General features: G+C 32.6%; 1 long non-coding RNA gene across 3 annotated transcripts in view; it reads right to left on the bottom strand.

Moving 5' to 3' along the window:
* LOC136843218 (uncharacterized) overlaps window positions 1–14,836 on the bottom strand; it is a 674,464-nt gene that overhangs the window by 545,797 nt on the left and 113,831 nt on the right. For all 3 annotated transcript variants that reach the window (XR_010854485.1, XR_010854486.1, XR_010854487.1), the window contains exon 4: window positions 13,894–14,058. This is a non-coding gene — a long non-coding RNA (uncharacterized lncRNA). The remainder of the gene's footprint in view (window positions 1–13,893; window positions 14,059–14,836) is intronic.

The following is a 14,836-nucleotide window of genomic DNA, read 5'->3' as shown; positions in this document are numbered from 1 at the left end:
ATGTGGGGAAATCAAATATATAACCCACACACTGAGTTTATCCAATATCAATCAGTTATTAACAAAGCCAGCACTCGTATTGCTCCGAATAAAGAGATCAAATTGATACCACTGATGTCTGGCATATAGAATTAGTAACAAATTAATGGCTGATATCAGCGAACCGCAGTCAATACGAATAGTCAATGTGGTATATTTCCGTGCCCGGTCAAATTACGACCAAGTTCTTTGAGAGAAATTGGATTTATGTAAAGAAAGGGTATAGCTACTTGAGGGCCTCTGTGACAGCCATATAACTATTTATATTTTAAAGAGATTCATACTAATAGCATGTAAAGTTGACGTAAAATCATCGCATCTCAAAATCAAAAAGGATTTTTTTTTTTTTTAAATTTGCTGGTAATCACTAATTCTCCAGCAACAGTGATATTTATAATAATGATTTATTGCGAAGGTATTAATCGTCATCATAAGCATAAAGATTTTATACATCTATAATAAAGATATCAGTTTTATGATTAAATCTGGATAATCTTACAAATGAAAACTAAATTTCGAAATATATTTCCTACTGACGGTATATCGAGTATTAATTTATTTAATGTCCAATATACATTTATGACGGTTATATCTTGACATAAACAGCTAATTATAGTTGTCTAATGCCATTGCCCTATAATTATACGTGTAGCCTCTCAAATATCGAAATTATTGTCATAATTAAAAATTTAACAAATGTTATACTCTTTAGAAGAATAAACATCTTAATTGTTCTAAAAGAATCACAATAATTCACAATTGTTTCAAAGAATCTGCATAAATGCAAGCCTAAACAAGCAATACATTTAACATTAAATAGGATTTTCATTTTCTTCACTTGAAAATTAAGATGGAAGCAAATCCAGTTATAAAGATGTACTTTACAATTCGCTCGTGGCGGTTGAGCGGTGATAAGAATCTTGTTTTACTTTATGAAAATTTGGTAACGCGACCATTTTGTTAATCAGTGTCGTAATGAGAAAGAATATGAGTAAAGTCTATTAAAAACGAATTGCAAATAACATAGTAACAGATAAAAAGTTAAATATAAAAATGGTGGTGTTTTTTGACAATTCTATGACATTACCAAAACAAACCTAAGTATAAAAGAGCTCTTCTATGGAACCTAAAATACGTGTGTTTTTTTATATATTTCGTTCCGTGCAAAATGAGTCACTGTAACTATAAAATTACTTTAATTTATTTAATTCCATTAAAATATTGTAACGGAAAGCTTAAAAGTTACTGAAAAATAAGAGAGCGTAATGCTCAACCCAGAAAAGAGAGAGCTCATAGAGTCACTGCCCCATAAATGGATGCCATAAAGAAAGGAAAACAGAGCAGCAGAATTCCCATTTCTGACGCATCGAAAGTTCCGGCCGCCGTTTACGGCTCAGCACCGTACTCATTACATAACCATGGATGTTTATGGGTGTTTTCATAAGCTTCGACCACGGCAAAAACGCTTGTACGGCCGCCGCTGGGCACCCGTGGCTCCCTTTCCTACCCGGCTACATGGTTATGGTCGCGTCCAACATGAAAAGTATGTTGAACTGCATTGTAGCACTTTGCCCTCGTTGACTCTTCACGTCAGGAAAGTGCGACCACTGCCCAGCGTTCGCTAATTTTACTCTGTATTCTTGTGAAAATATCATAGAACACAAAGGCTAATCTTACTGGGAACACCTAACAACTCTATTCTATCCGAATTAAAAAAAAAAAAAAGTTGGTTGAAACAAACTAATTTTCTTCCAAAACCGGAGACAAAAGAGATAATTAAATTGGTTGTTGGATTTACGTCTTTCGTCACAGTTCCTTTCCTAAACGGATAAGAACTAAACCGATTCATGATAACGTATTTCTTGTTTATATTCAAGGTGCTATGATATTACCAAAAGAAACGTTTTAGCAGATAACTAGGTGGCACAAATATTCCACAACAAAATTTAGTGAACTTGGATCTCTCTCTCTCTCTCTCTCTCTCTCTCTCTTTCTCTCTCTCTTTGTTATTATCAACGAAAGTCTTTCACTACTGTGCGGTACACGGCTGATTATGACATGGGCGGCAGGACTACCCGCCCTTTGAACACAATGGCCTAGTATTTCCATTTTATGCGTGACTTTCATACAAATGTATTGTCTTTAAACATATAACAATTTCCTAAACACAAAATAATACCTGGATGCAATTCCACACCGTTCTAGGAAATGAGCTATGAAAGGGCAATTCTGTATGTGATATTTTACATTCGCTTTTACTAATGAATTAGTGACGTGAAAAAGTAATTAAAACGGTATTTTCCCCGCAAAATAACATCAGACCAGCATGTAATTTAAGGATATTGATTCAGAACATTGTTAAATTAGGAAACAAATGTAGAAATAAGGCAAAATATTCTAAATGCCAAGAAACTGGAGTTTAACAGACTTTGATGAAACAGAACGTAAATAACCAATCTAACATAAGCTTTAAAATTAGTTTACAGCAGCAATACATTTTTTTATTTTTAATTTTGGTAGCTTTTGGAGCAGCCATTTCAGCACGGGCCATTTGGCTTGGCCGTTCGGGCGGTAAACCCTTTGTGACACCTGCCCATTTGGCGCTTGGCGTTAGCTGTAAATTATTTTTCCCTCTTGATAAAAAAAGAATGATTGTATGTCGCCCAAACGCACGTGGGTATCTGTATAAAGTGTTGAGGCTTGAACAGCCAAACGACGAAACTCTTCTACTCACTACTGGTGCTGTTTAGTTGATTAGCTAATAAACTTGCAAACCTCATAGCTGTACGCTCATGCTTAGATGTTAATAGGTGACGTTTGACTCTCTTAAATTTCAATTGTTTTTCTGAGTCTGCAAAATAAGCGTTTCGTTTTTTTTATCATCTGGGTTTTTTCCACGCCAATAAACATCCCTCAGAAACAGACAGTCGTCGGTAACTATATGAACTTATCATGCAATAACCATCTGATATTTAATAAGTGGGTTGCATGAAATACAGAAAGACATCAAAGATGTTAACGCTCAATAGTTAGGCACGGATTACAGCCAAAAAAAAAAAAAAAAAAAAACTTAGCTGCAATTATACAACACATGAAATCATTTACTCAGGAAAAATCTTTAATGCCGGGGATTACACGAGAAACCTCTTTTATAATTACTAATTAATGAATCAAATATATTCAAGCTTTTTGAGTGAATATGTATATATATACATATACATATATACACATATATATATACATACACACACACATATATATGTGTGTGTGTGTATATATATATATATATATATATATATATATATATATATATATATATATATATATATATATATATATATATATATATATATATATATATATATATATATATATATATATATATATATATACATACACATATACATATATATCGTTAATTATAGTTTACATCCCAAAGTGAAATATGCAGAGGAATATTCTTGTATATTCGTAAGGTTTTCTTTCTTTCGTAGCGCCAGAAAGTCTGGCGCCTAAAACTCTCGGTCCAAAAGCCTGGCGCCCAATTGGCAGAGGCCAAACGGCAACGCATAATGGTCCTTTTTTTTTTTTTAAGTACCTAAAAGTGTATAGCAGATTATGAGAGCACCAGTAACGAGGATTCGTGTCTGCGTATTCTCCAGCATCAGTCTCAAGAACGCGTGGAAAATGACGAGATATTTGGTAAATGTATCCAGAGTTTTAATTGTGACCCCTTCATGTCATTGATTCCTAAATGGTTAAGGTCAAATTTCATACAATCCAGCTTAAATCTACCCAGCTTCCTTAACTCCAAATTACAAATATCTATATTGTTTAGAGAAATCATGAAGTTGTTCGCCGGAAAAGGTAGTTTGCATTGCATTTTTCCTGGTCTTTTTGATTAATGCTCTGCAATGTGAAAACTATGAAGAAATATACTTGAATTTATGGGTGTATATTTTGTTTTCCGTTACCCCCCCCCTTTTTTTAACTGGATAAGAACTGCTTACTCAATAGCGGATGCCAATCATTTAAATATTTGGCTGAGACAAATTTTGGGAGAAATAAGCAGAAAGTCTGAAAAATTAGAAATTTCTCTCATTACACACTCCCCATTTCTCTCTCTCTCTCTCTCTCTCTCTCTCTCTGGATTTCATGTTATTGATTTTCAAGTAAAGTACGAGTATATCTTCCTCAGTACTCACAACTAAAGATTTATTCAGAACGTTCGTTAATCAGTTCCATTTCTTAGTTCTTAAATTACGCGCTTTCTGAGAAAGCCAATAATCTGTGATTTCATTAATTCGTTTCATTTGCCTCCTTTATCTTTATGTTCCTCGAGGTTATTCTATGCGTCATATATTTTCTGTTGAATTTACCCAAGCGTTTCAGTATACGATGCTAAAACAGCCACGAGAAACTCTGACCTCCTCCTAATCCTGCCACTTTAAAACCATTGCATGACGATCCTTCTCCTGGGGAGAGGTTTGCTTTCTTTCGAGTCATTGTTGCCACTAATGTAAATTTGGGCTCACGTTTTTATCCGGGTTATTCTTAAGAAGAATCTCGTTTACATTTCCTAATGCCCGCATAGTTCTACGTACAATCATCTCTCGGTCCTTATTGTTGTCCCTTTATGCAATTTTTTTGTGACTTAATCATAAGAGAGAGAGAGAGAGAGAGAGAGAGAGAGAGAGAGAGAGAGAGAGAGAGGTGCTTATATATGGGCTTTTATAGGTGAGTTTTATCTTTTGACTATTGCTTATCTTTGCATTGTCCTTCCATTTTTGGTCCTATACAGTCAAAAGATGTTCTGTTATTATTGTTCATAACTTCCCCTACATCATTTTGTGTCAAAGTATAATAGAATCTATTTGCAAAGAGCTTTAAGGGAAACTGCTCAGCTTTCACTATCAACCTGAAAAATTAAAAGCTACAACAACTTTGGAAGAATACACCTAGACTCTTAAAACCTTATCTGTTAAGAAATCTCACAGATTAGTTTGTTAATAATTTGTTTCTTGCGTGAATAACTGTTACTCTTCATAGGTAGTTTCCATAACCCTTCTACACACTACCGCATTATTGTTGAATCATATTTTCTTACGCAGACAATATTAAAGCAGCTGATAAGTAAATTGTTTTTCACTTCTTTTTTCCATGAAAAAATATCAGTACTTAATGTCCAACTCAATCTTGTTTATAAATTAGTAAAATAATTTTAAAAAGTGAAACTAATGCACGACAGGAATAACGTATTTATATATTTTCTTAAAAGTGATGAGGGCAACTAGCTCAGATTATTCTAAAGCCGGCAACTTTTATGTCCAGTTATACAATGTTCGAGAATTATTAATAACTACTGGTTAATGAGGAGAATAAGGGTGACAACTAGACAAAAGAAAAGAGAGTGGCGATTTAACAGAGCAAAAACAACTGTAATCATCAATGGGTTAACCTACAGAAGACTAGATATGCAATCAATATAGCACACAACATACTTGAAAATACCCTGATCCTAAACACCTATCCTAACACATTGGAAGCCCTTTTACATTAGCTAAGACGAAGACGCACTTTCCCTTCAACTGTTTTACAAAAACAATAACGACAATAAGAAAATATCAAGGATATAAAAATCTCTTTATGTATTTAACCAAGAGTCATAAAACCCTAAATAAAAACAAGTGAAATCTCAGTGAAGAGGTTTTTTTCATGGGGTTTATGTCAGGTTAGCAAAGTCCGGAACGGAAGTCTATGCCCTGGGTATAGCATCGGTAATGGGACAGAATAACCGTACCTGGAGGAGAGATTATTGTAGTCAGGTCCTTCATACACATTTAGGAACAAAAATATACAACGCATATGCTCTTGAGTTGCAACTTAGTGAAAGACTGAACACGGTTTAATCAGACTGTGGGCAGGCAGAGTAAGATTTTGAAATTAAATAGATTGAAATTCCATACTAGTCATAAGAAACTTTAGTCTAGTATGAGTTGTACTGTTATACGAACTTGAGTCAAGGGATGATAATGAAGCTATATTTAAAAGATTTTGGAGAGAGAGAGAGAGAGAGAGAGAGAGAGAGAGAGAGAGAGAGAGAGAGAGAGAGAGAGAAATGACACCAAATGGGAAATTACAGAAGCTCCATGCGTACATGAGATGATGAATGGGCGATGGAAATGGCTTGGAAATGTCCTTGGCGGCACCACTTCGCGAAAAGAGTATGATAGTGTCAGCTGGGCTCCTCTAGTCAGGGTGTTAGAGATGATGATGACGAAGCTGCAGATGATAATGATAATAAGACTATTGTCATCTCACCACAGCGATAAAACAAAGTTTATTTTCAGACCTTTTCCTTTTAATCTTTCATAACAATAGTTATTTCCATAATATACATGCGTATCCATTATATCGAACATCAATGACAAAGCACTTATTACTGTCGTAGCGTCAGTATACAAGTGCAAATATAAAAAGGATTATGTAAAATCAAGTATATATATATGTGTGTGTGTGTGTGTGTGTGTGTGTGTGATTTTAAATAATCCTTTTTGTGACTGCACTTGAATGCTGGCGCTACGACAGTTATAAGTGTTTTGTCACTGATGTTCGATGTCTTTATAATCTAAACTCTAGGGCTACTACTGACGGTGGGACAGAGTAAGAGGAACCTTTCTCAGCAAAGATGATCATCTTGAGGGTTATGCCCGATGGTTTTTGTGCTGTAGGTTGTAATTTTATTATTTTTTTTTTCCACTTTGCCTCTCTCTGGCAAAGGTGGCAGTTTACATTTGCTAAATCTCACTGAAGTATATTTATGTGACATCAGTATGTCTTTAATATACGGACTATTGTGTGATAAGGCAATGAAATTTAGGCTAGTAGTAAATGATTTCTAGTTCAGCTTGTGTGTTCCATCTGATGAAAAACCGGAAGGCTGTGTGCGCATGTGTTTTTTTTTTTTTCCATTAAAGCATGTCTTCAAAGAATGGTCGATGTCGCTTGTTTGAATAATTTAATGGTAGCAGAATACTCGATGCTGCTTGTTTGAATAATTTATGAGTATTATTTGACATAAAAAAATTATGAGTATTATTTGAGTACCATTTATGAGTATTATTTGACATGAATATTTACATATATTACAATGCCATCTCTTTTGGGAAATGGGATAAGACTGGGGTGGAAAATTACGGTAAGTGGTGCTTTCAGAGCAATGTAGGAGCAGTTGCGACAACATTTTCTTCCTGGCTCCACATTCGTATCACTCCTTGTTCACGTTCCCTGATTTTCTGACCCACAATTTTTACTCGTCACATCTTTTTGACTTTTGTATTTTTTCCATTTTCATTTTACAAGGATACTGAGAACATTTAAAATAGCCTATGTTCCTTTCCTTATATGTTTGGTACCTGCTTTGCCAGCTGTTATGTAGGAAAAACATCAGTCCACTAGCTAGAACGAATGAAGAATATATATATATATATATATATATATATATATATATATATATATATATATATATATATATATATATATATATATATATATATATATATATATATATATATATATATATATATATATATATATATATATATATATATATATATATATATATATATATATATATATATATATATATATATATATATATATATATATATACACATACACACACACACATACGTGTGTGTGTGTGTATGTGTATGATTTGAACGTCTCTTTTTGTATGTATGTGTTTCTTCGTTGGTATATATTCTGAGCTGGAACGCTAGTTCATTTTTATGTCTATGAGAAAATGGGTCGGCCAACAAATGTTATTTTCTATTTTAAATCTCTAATGAAAAGGATTATTCACGTTACACTAATTTTTTTTTATTTTCATAAAACCTCATATCTTGTATTATGATGATTTTTATATTAAACATTAACGACAAAAAAACTATAATTCAGTTTATCGAATGTAATATTATAATGTCCAAGGTGTATTCTTAATTAGATTATATGACTGATAATATATCCAAGTATTTGCAGTTTTCTTTTAATTTTAGTTAAAGTTTCAATTCAATAAGAACTGACATTGGTTCTCATGATTATAAGATGAAAAGTATGGATTCGTTTGCAACTAATACTTTCCATTTGAAATTACTCGGTAAATTTGGCTTCCAGGACTAGTGTTTTAGTTTCCATTTACACTTAAAATGAAATAATGTACTAAAAAAAGACATTTAAAATTCTTTTTATTCTTAAAATTTAGTTCTCTGAAAAAATAGAATCGTTATTCCCTATACAGTCATTTTTTTAGAGCAATCTTACAGTATCAAAGCCTCGTAAAACAAATTGACTGAAAAGAAAAGCATACATTATGCAACTGCGAATTAGTCAATCATGGGTCTAGAATACATTCATTCCACCAGGTAAAAGAAAAAATCCTTTTTTAACACTTATTTTCATTTAAACCAGTACCGCTCTTATATAACATCTAAAGTTTTAATTGAAATTTCAGACTCGGGAATGCCTTGTCAATTAATTATATAATTTTTCAGGACAGTCTAATCCTTGGATTGAAGTTTTTGTAGCGAATTAATATTTCTTGATTCGTACATTATTAAAGTGAATATTCCGTATCATATACACATTTCTGGCATTCTTTACTTATTTGTATTGGAACACGTTGTTTATTTAAATTAATTTTCCTCATCGTTTAAGGCTCTTTTCATATATATTTACTATTTAAGAAGTATACACAGTTTATCATTTCTATCACTCCCTTAAGAAGATTATATATATATATATATATATATATATATATATATATATATATATATATATATATATATATATATATATATATATATATATATATATATATATATATATATCATATATATATCAGGAAAATGAAATATTGGGGCAAATCCTAATCGGTTTCGGCTTTATTTCAAAGCTGTTTTCAGAGGACTCATACATACCGACAAATAAAAATTTCCAATATATATGATTAAGAATTAAACCAAGACTGGTCAGAATTTACACCCAGTTTTTCATTTCCCTGTAATAAAGTATGGTGTACAAATCATGCGTCAGAGCTATTATAATCGTAAGTGTGTGTGTGTGTGTGTGTGTGTGTGTGTGTGTGTGTGTGTGTGTGTGTGTGTGTGTGTGTGTATATATATATGTGTGTGCGTGTGTGCGTATGTTTGTGTGTGTTTGTGTGTGTGTGTGTCTACGCCTGTGTCTCTGTGTGTTTCAAATAATAACCAAATTTTGCACCACAGTTTTCTTTATAGAAATAACTTGGCTTATGAAAAATACGTGTGATTCATTTAAAGCTAACTAAAAAAAATATTTCTGGACCGCCATGTAAACCTGAAAAATATAAACCTAATAATATCTGATATTTCAGCACTGTTAAAAAATCAAATGAAATGCAATTATATTCAACTGAGTAAAACTAATATTTTATTGATATGTCAACTTTTAACATTTTTTGTCAAGACTAATTAATCTCATTCATTGGGCTTGAAATTATATTCGAGTATTTTTCAGAGCGAATCAGTTTGATAGATTTTTGCTGTTTCTAAAGCAAAATATCGGTAAGCCCTGGGTAATTAGGATAATCAATTAAGGGGATATTTACAAATCACACAGCCATTAGGATACGACAGTTAGAATCGGTGTTTATACAGATTTAAAAATATGGATATTACCTTCACATAAAATTAGGAAGGTATTAACATTTTTGTCTACTGTGAGCCACATATTCATATAGTGTTAACATAAATATAATATACTCAGCCATAACCAAAATACTTGAAATTTAATATAATATAATAAATATATATGATTTAATATAATAAACATAAGATAGTTAAGTATGGTTGAATGTAACGATATTGCAGTAAGCAAATCAAGTGACATGAATTATGCTTTTAACGAGAGCGTAAACTGTCATGAAATTTTCCTCACGATTATTATTAAAGCAAATATGCAGACATTCAAACAGAAATTCATTCATTTGCTCCACAATCTGCAACAAAAACGAATTCGTATTATGTGAACAGAAAATGACCTAAGCGCAGTGCAGTAGAACATAAATTAAGAAAACTAAAGGAAAACCCACAGTACCAAATACCTATGTAGTAAATAAAATAGTCTCAATATTTAACACAATACAAATAACATTCCTAGAGAGCTTACGACCATGAAAACAATAGCAGCAAGTGTGTAACCAATTTTACAGTGACGAAGATAAATTGGTATCAGACACTGTGATTGTGCATCTGATCATGCAATAAGCGCAGGTGAAAATAAACTGATAAGGCATTTATAAATGCCTGTCTAGAAAGTTTACTATTGCGGTAAATGATATAGCACAAATCCTTCTTCCTATTTCAAGTAGCTAAAAAGAAAATTGTCCCTATTAAACAGCTATTTCGTGCAAGGACAGATACTGTCCAGTAAAAAAATTATTTCATGAAGCAGTTAATTTTCAATAACTTTCACATGATTATTTCACGAATTTTAAATTTGATTTACGGTATGTCTATAAACTTCTGAACCATGTGACCGAAATTTAAGTGTAGGTCATTCGAATGAGACTGGCCCTTTAAATGGAGATGAGCTCTTGACCTTTCTATATAATTTCATATATCTGAATATATATTAAAGGGGATTAAATGCACCTATAACAGGTAAACAGCGCTATATTTGTATAGAATTTGTAGATATTTCATCATTTACTTATTGTACAGTACACTTAAAATGACCTTTAGAGCCAGCAAGTAACTTCCCTTACGAAGTTCGTTTCCACGCGCATAATATTCTAGTTGCAGTCTGAGTACACATTGCTTGGGAATCTGTATGTAACTAAACTCCGAGAATTAAATTCCTGGAAAACTCCTCAAGGAATCATTTGCTGCGAGTAAAGCTGAAAGTTTACTGTGTTTTTAAAGTTTAAAAAAGTATAAGTACTTTGTGGGAATGCTGGTCTTATGAATAAATCTTGCAGAAAGTTGAATGTCTAAATATAAGACATACAATTAATATGAAGCATCCATGTAACTCACATAAAACCTTATCCAAAGAGTTACCAAAATAATTACTATTTGCCACCACCTGCGAACGGTAATTTCAGCCCAAATACGAAAATTCAACAAATTATAGATATACTCTCTAAGAACTATGAATGATAAAGTTTGCAAGACCAGGTCTTAAAGATAATATTTCTCCTTTGTAAGGCGGTAACAAACATCGTAAGTATCCTTTGTGTCTAACTGGTTATAAGATAAAATCGCTAAGGTTACTGATGAAACAAACGTTATAAAAGACTCCGATTTGGGAACAATTTAATCGTCCTATCTTTGATATATAGTGAAAATAATTAGTCCATACATTTCTGATAAATAACATTAATTAATTCATGAAGTATAGCAGCTGGTTTGGAATTTGATTGTATTTTTTTAGCAGATCATAATAAAATGCACAGGTTGGGATGTGAGAGTAATTAGGGAGGAAAATGAATGCTGTCAGTAATTATCGTGATAAGTGATGTAATTGTTTAATGAATAAAATTTATGAGAAAAAAATATATTTAATGAACCAACGAATGGGCAGTCAAACGGACAGGATTAAAGGATATGAAAGTTGAGGAATTCAAATTCTTCAGAGTAAAACATGAACTTAGGTTAAAAAAAGTATCCATTAATTGTCAACGGAATTTTAGGCTATAAATATCAAACTGGCTTGAAAAAATTTTATACATTCTCACACTGCCTGTTATTATTATTATTATTATTATTATTATTATTATTATTATTATTATTATTATTATTATTATTATTAAACTTAACTTTCATGATTTCCTAATCCCATTAACAATGAAATTATACTGAGTAAGTATTTCCCAGTATGCATAACAGAATACCTGACGTTAAATTTCGTTTAAAAAACAACACAAAGAAACTTTAAACTATATATTATTTAAATTGTTTAAAAGCTCTTAGATAAGTGTTAAGTTAGTGAATTATCATTTTTTATTAAACTAGCAGGCACTCCGAAGGCCAGAATATATCCTTATTTATCATAAGAAAAGTATAAAGCGATTAACGAAATTTTTACATTTAATATTTTCATCGTCCATGAAAAGCATAACTTTATAGTAAAAGTTATACCATTTTATCACTCTGCTGAATTAAACATATACAGTTAGATCTTTTATTCAATACGCATTTATATTGCTACATAAAAATATTTATTTTTAATGTATGCTCTTGGGTTATTGACTGTAAATAATTATGTATATTTTAAGATATTTCAATTGAACTGTCAAACCTAATTTAGCAACGAACAAGAACATAATACGAATTTAAAACATATATGTTTCATATATTACAAATTTTTCCTACTTCCCGGGTCAACTCTTATGATACGACTCCTAGAAGTGGATAAGATGTGAACCAGAATTTATATTGTTGAAGTTCAAGAGAAATAGACAGGAGAATGAGAGTCCAGCCATAAACTGTACTATAAGATGTTACTTCGTGGCTGAAGCGGATATTCATTAACAATGTTGGGGGCGACAGGAAATTCATACTGATTTATATTCCATATTATTTACATATAATCGTCGTATCTATGACTATATTGTATCTGATTTAGTGTCAATTTATTATCAACATGGAAATATTTGATATTAATATATTGTGAGTAGGTATATGGATACGTAAATATACGCACATAAATACACTACGGATACATAAATATGTTCTATGCCAATATTACACTACGACCACTGCTCTCAGAAGTAAAGCGTTAACTGGGATGGTACTAATTGGTGATAGCAAAGGAAATATCCCAATTTTCCTAAATTTCGAAACTGTTTTACAGAGAAACGAATAATTGTATTTTAACATTTAGATAGACTGACACTGAATTGGCGACTGAAAAATCAGGCCGGAAGATAGAGATCTTCAGTCCCATTTTCTGGCCCCTTGTCAGCAAACATTTGCCAGGCGGACTGTAATGCAGAGATCTTCGGGGCACTAAAGTAACCGAACAAAATTGTGGAATTGGAATTCGGGGAAGATGACGGTGAATTGAAGAACCGACTAAAATTTGCGACCTAAAATGATGTCATTTGAGAAGAGATGAGAGAGATAATATCGATCTAGTGAGTGGTAGGTGAGTTACAGTGAGATTTGAAATTGTTCAGTGCTATCTTAAGAGATAAAACGAGTCGTCTTGGACAATCGTGAATGGGATTTCGTATTTTATTTATTACATTAGAGAATCTGCTATAAAAAAAGACGAAGAGAAATGAGAATCATGTTAGATCTAAATTGGATTCATGAATGTTAAGTGAGATTGTTGATGGCTGATTTTTGTGTTACATTCTAGACTTACGTAAACTATGCACGATTACATATGACATATTTACAAGCCATTTATAGGGGCTAAAGCACAAACATCGCTATTTAAGTGGCTATTTCATTGTACTTCCGCTAATTTGACTTTGATTGAAACCACTACTGTAGGCCTATTTTTCTATTATGATGAGCGTGATACGGTGCAGCATTTTTTTTACTAACATTACCTACTCGCCAATATATTTACTGTTTTCAGAACTCTTAAAAGTTCCAAAAAGCATTAATTTGAATAGATTCCATCATAAACGCGGTGCGGAAAAAACTTTTTACTTCTTAACGGGAAAGGGTTATTTCATATGTTCTTAGCATTTTTTCTATATTTTTCCCTTACTTCACCAAACTGTACTTTGAATGGTCATCATTAATGCAGCATCCACCACCATTCCGCAAATTCTAACTCAAGTTCAACATTTCCACCAACCTGATTACCACAAACACGAGGTAGAAAGGGTGCTCTGCAGTGTCAGTGAAGTGTGGGCTGTAGAGGTCCACATTTCTTTTATATTGTATAAATACTGCTCCATCTCATTTTCATGTTCACTCTTTGCTGATGACAGAACTATGCTGATCATAAGAGTCCAGTAACCTGCAAATGTAAAAGAAAAGTGCTTTTTCAGCGCCTAGGCCCATGCTCTTCTCATAAAAATCATAATATCTCAAACTACTATAGACTTTAACTTGTATTTAGAAGATCGACTCCCTAGTTACACAAGATGCAAATATTTGCTAACATGAAGTTTAAGGCATTCATATGAAACCTCTTGGTTACCAAGATACAAGCAGATGAACTAAAACAAAAAAGCTGAGAGAAGAGTCTCCCCATATCAGCACTGGGTGGCAGAGGAAGAGTACAGAGGAATCCTGAATAATGAGCTGTCATCACCAGAAGTTCCTGAAAGGAAGACTTCTGAAAACTAATGAGACTTAACTGTGGCCACTGAAGATGATCCACTACTATATGGAAGGTTATATAAACATAGAGGAAATGAACCTTATGTTAAACGGGAAGAGCTACTGAACCTCGGCTTCAACTGGCATGTCATTTCTGTGCTCTCTCACCAAGGCAGAGGTTCAGGCTTTAGCTTCCTCTGGGCAACATCCCCGACTTAGAAAGCAAGGGAAAGGTCTCAACAACAGGATATCTACTACAGGCAGTTTTCTCGAAAGAGCCAACCAAGATGGAAGGCCACTATTAGCCACCTACTCCTTTAAGTGAACACTGACTTCATCATCAGTCGTGCCCACAAAATTTTTACCCAACTTTTTATTTTGGAAGGGCTACTGAGCAAAGAATGATGCCTTTGTGCATGACAAAAATAAGTTCAAGTAGATCATAAGAAACCTTACGGAGGATACTAATTGCT

This window comes from Macrobrachium rosenbergii, chromosome 11, assembly GCF_040412425.1.
Source record: "Macrobrachium rosenbergii isolate ZJJX-2024 chromosome 11, ASM4041242v1, whole genome shotgun sequence".
NCBI lineage: Eukaryota > Metazoa > Arthropoda > Malacostraca > Decapoda > Palaemonidae > Macrobrachium > Macrobrachium rosenbergii.
This window is presented reverse-complemented; position numbering and strand designations above follow the sequence as displayed.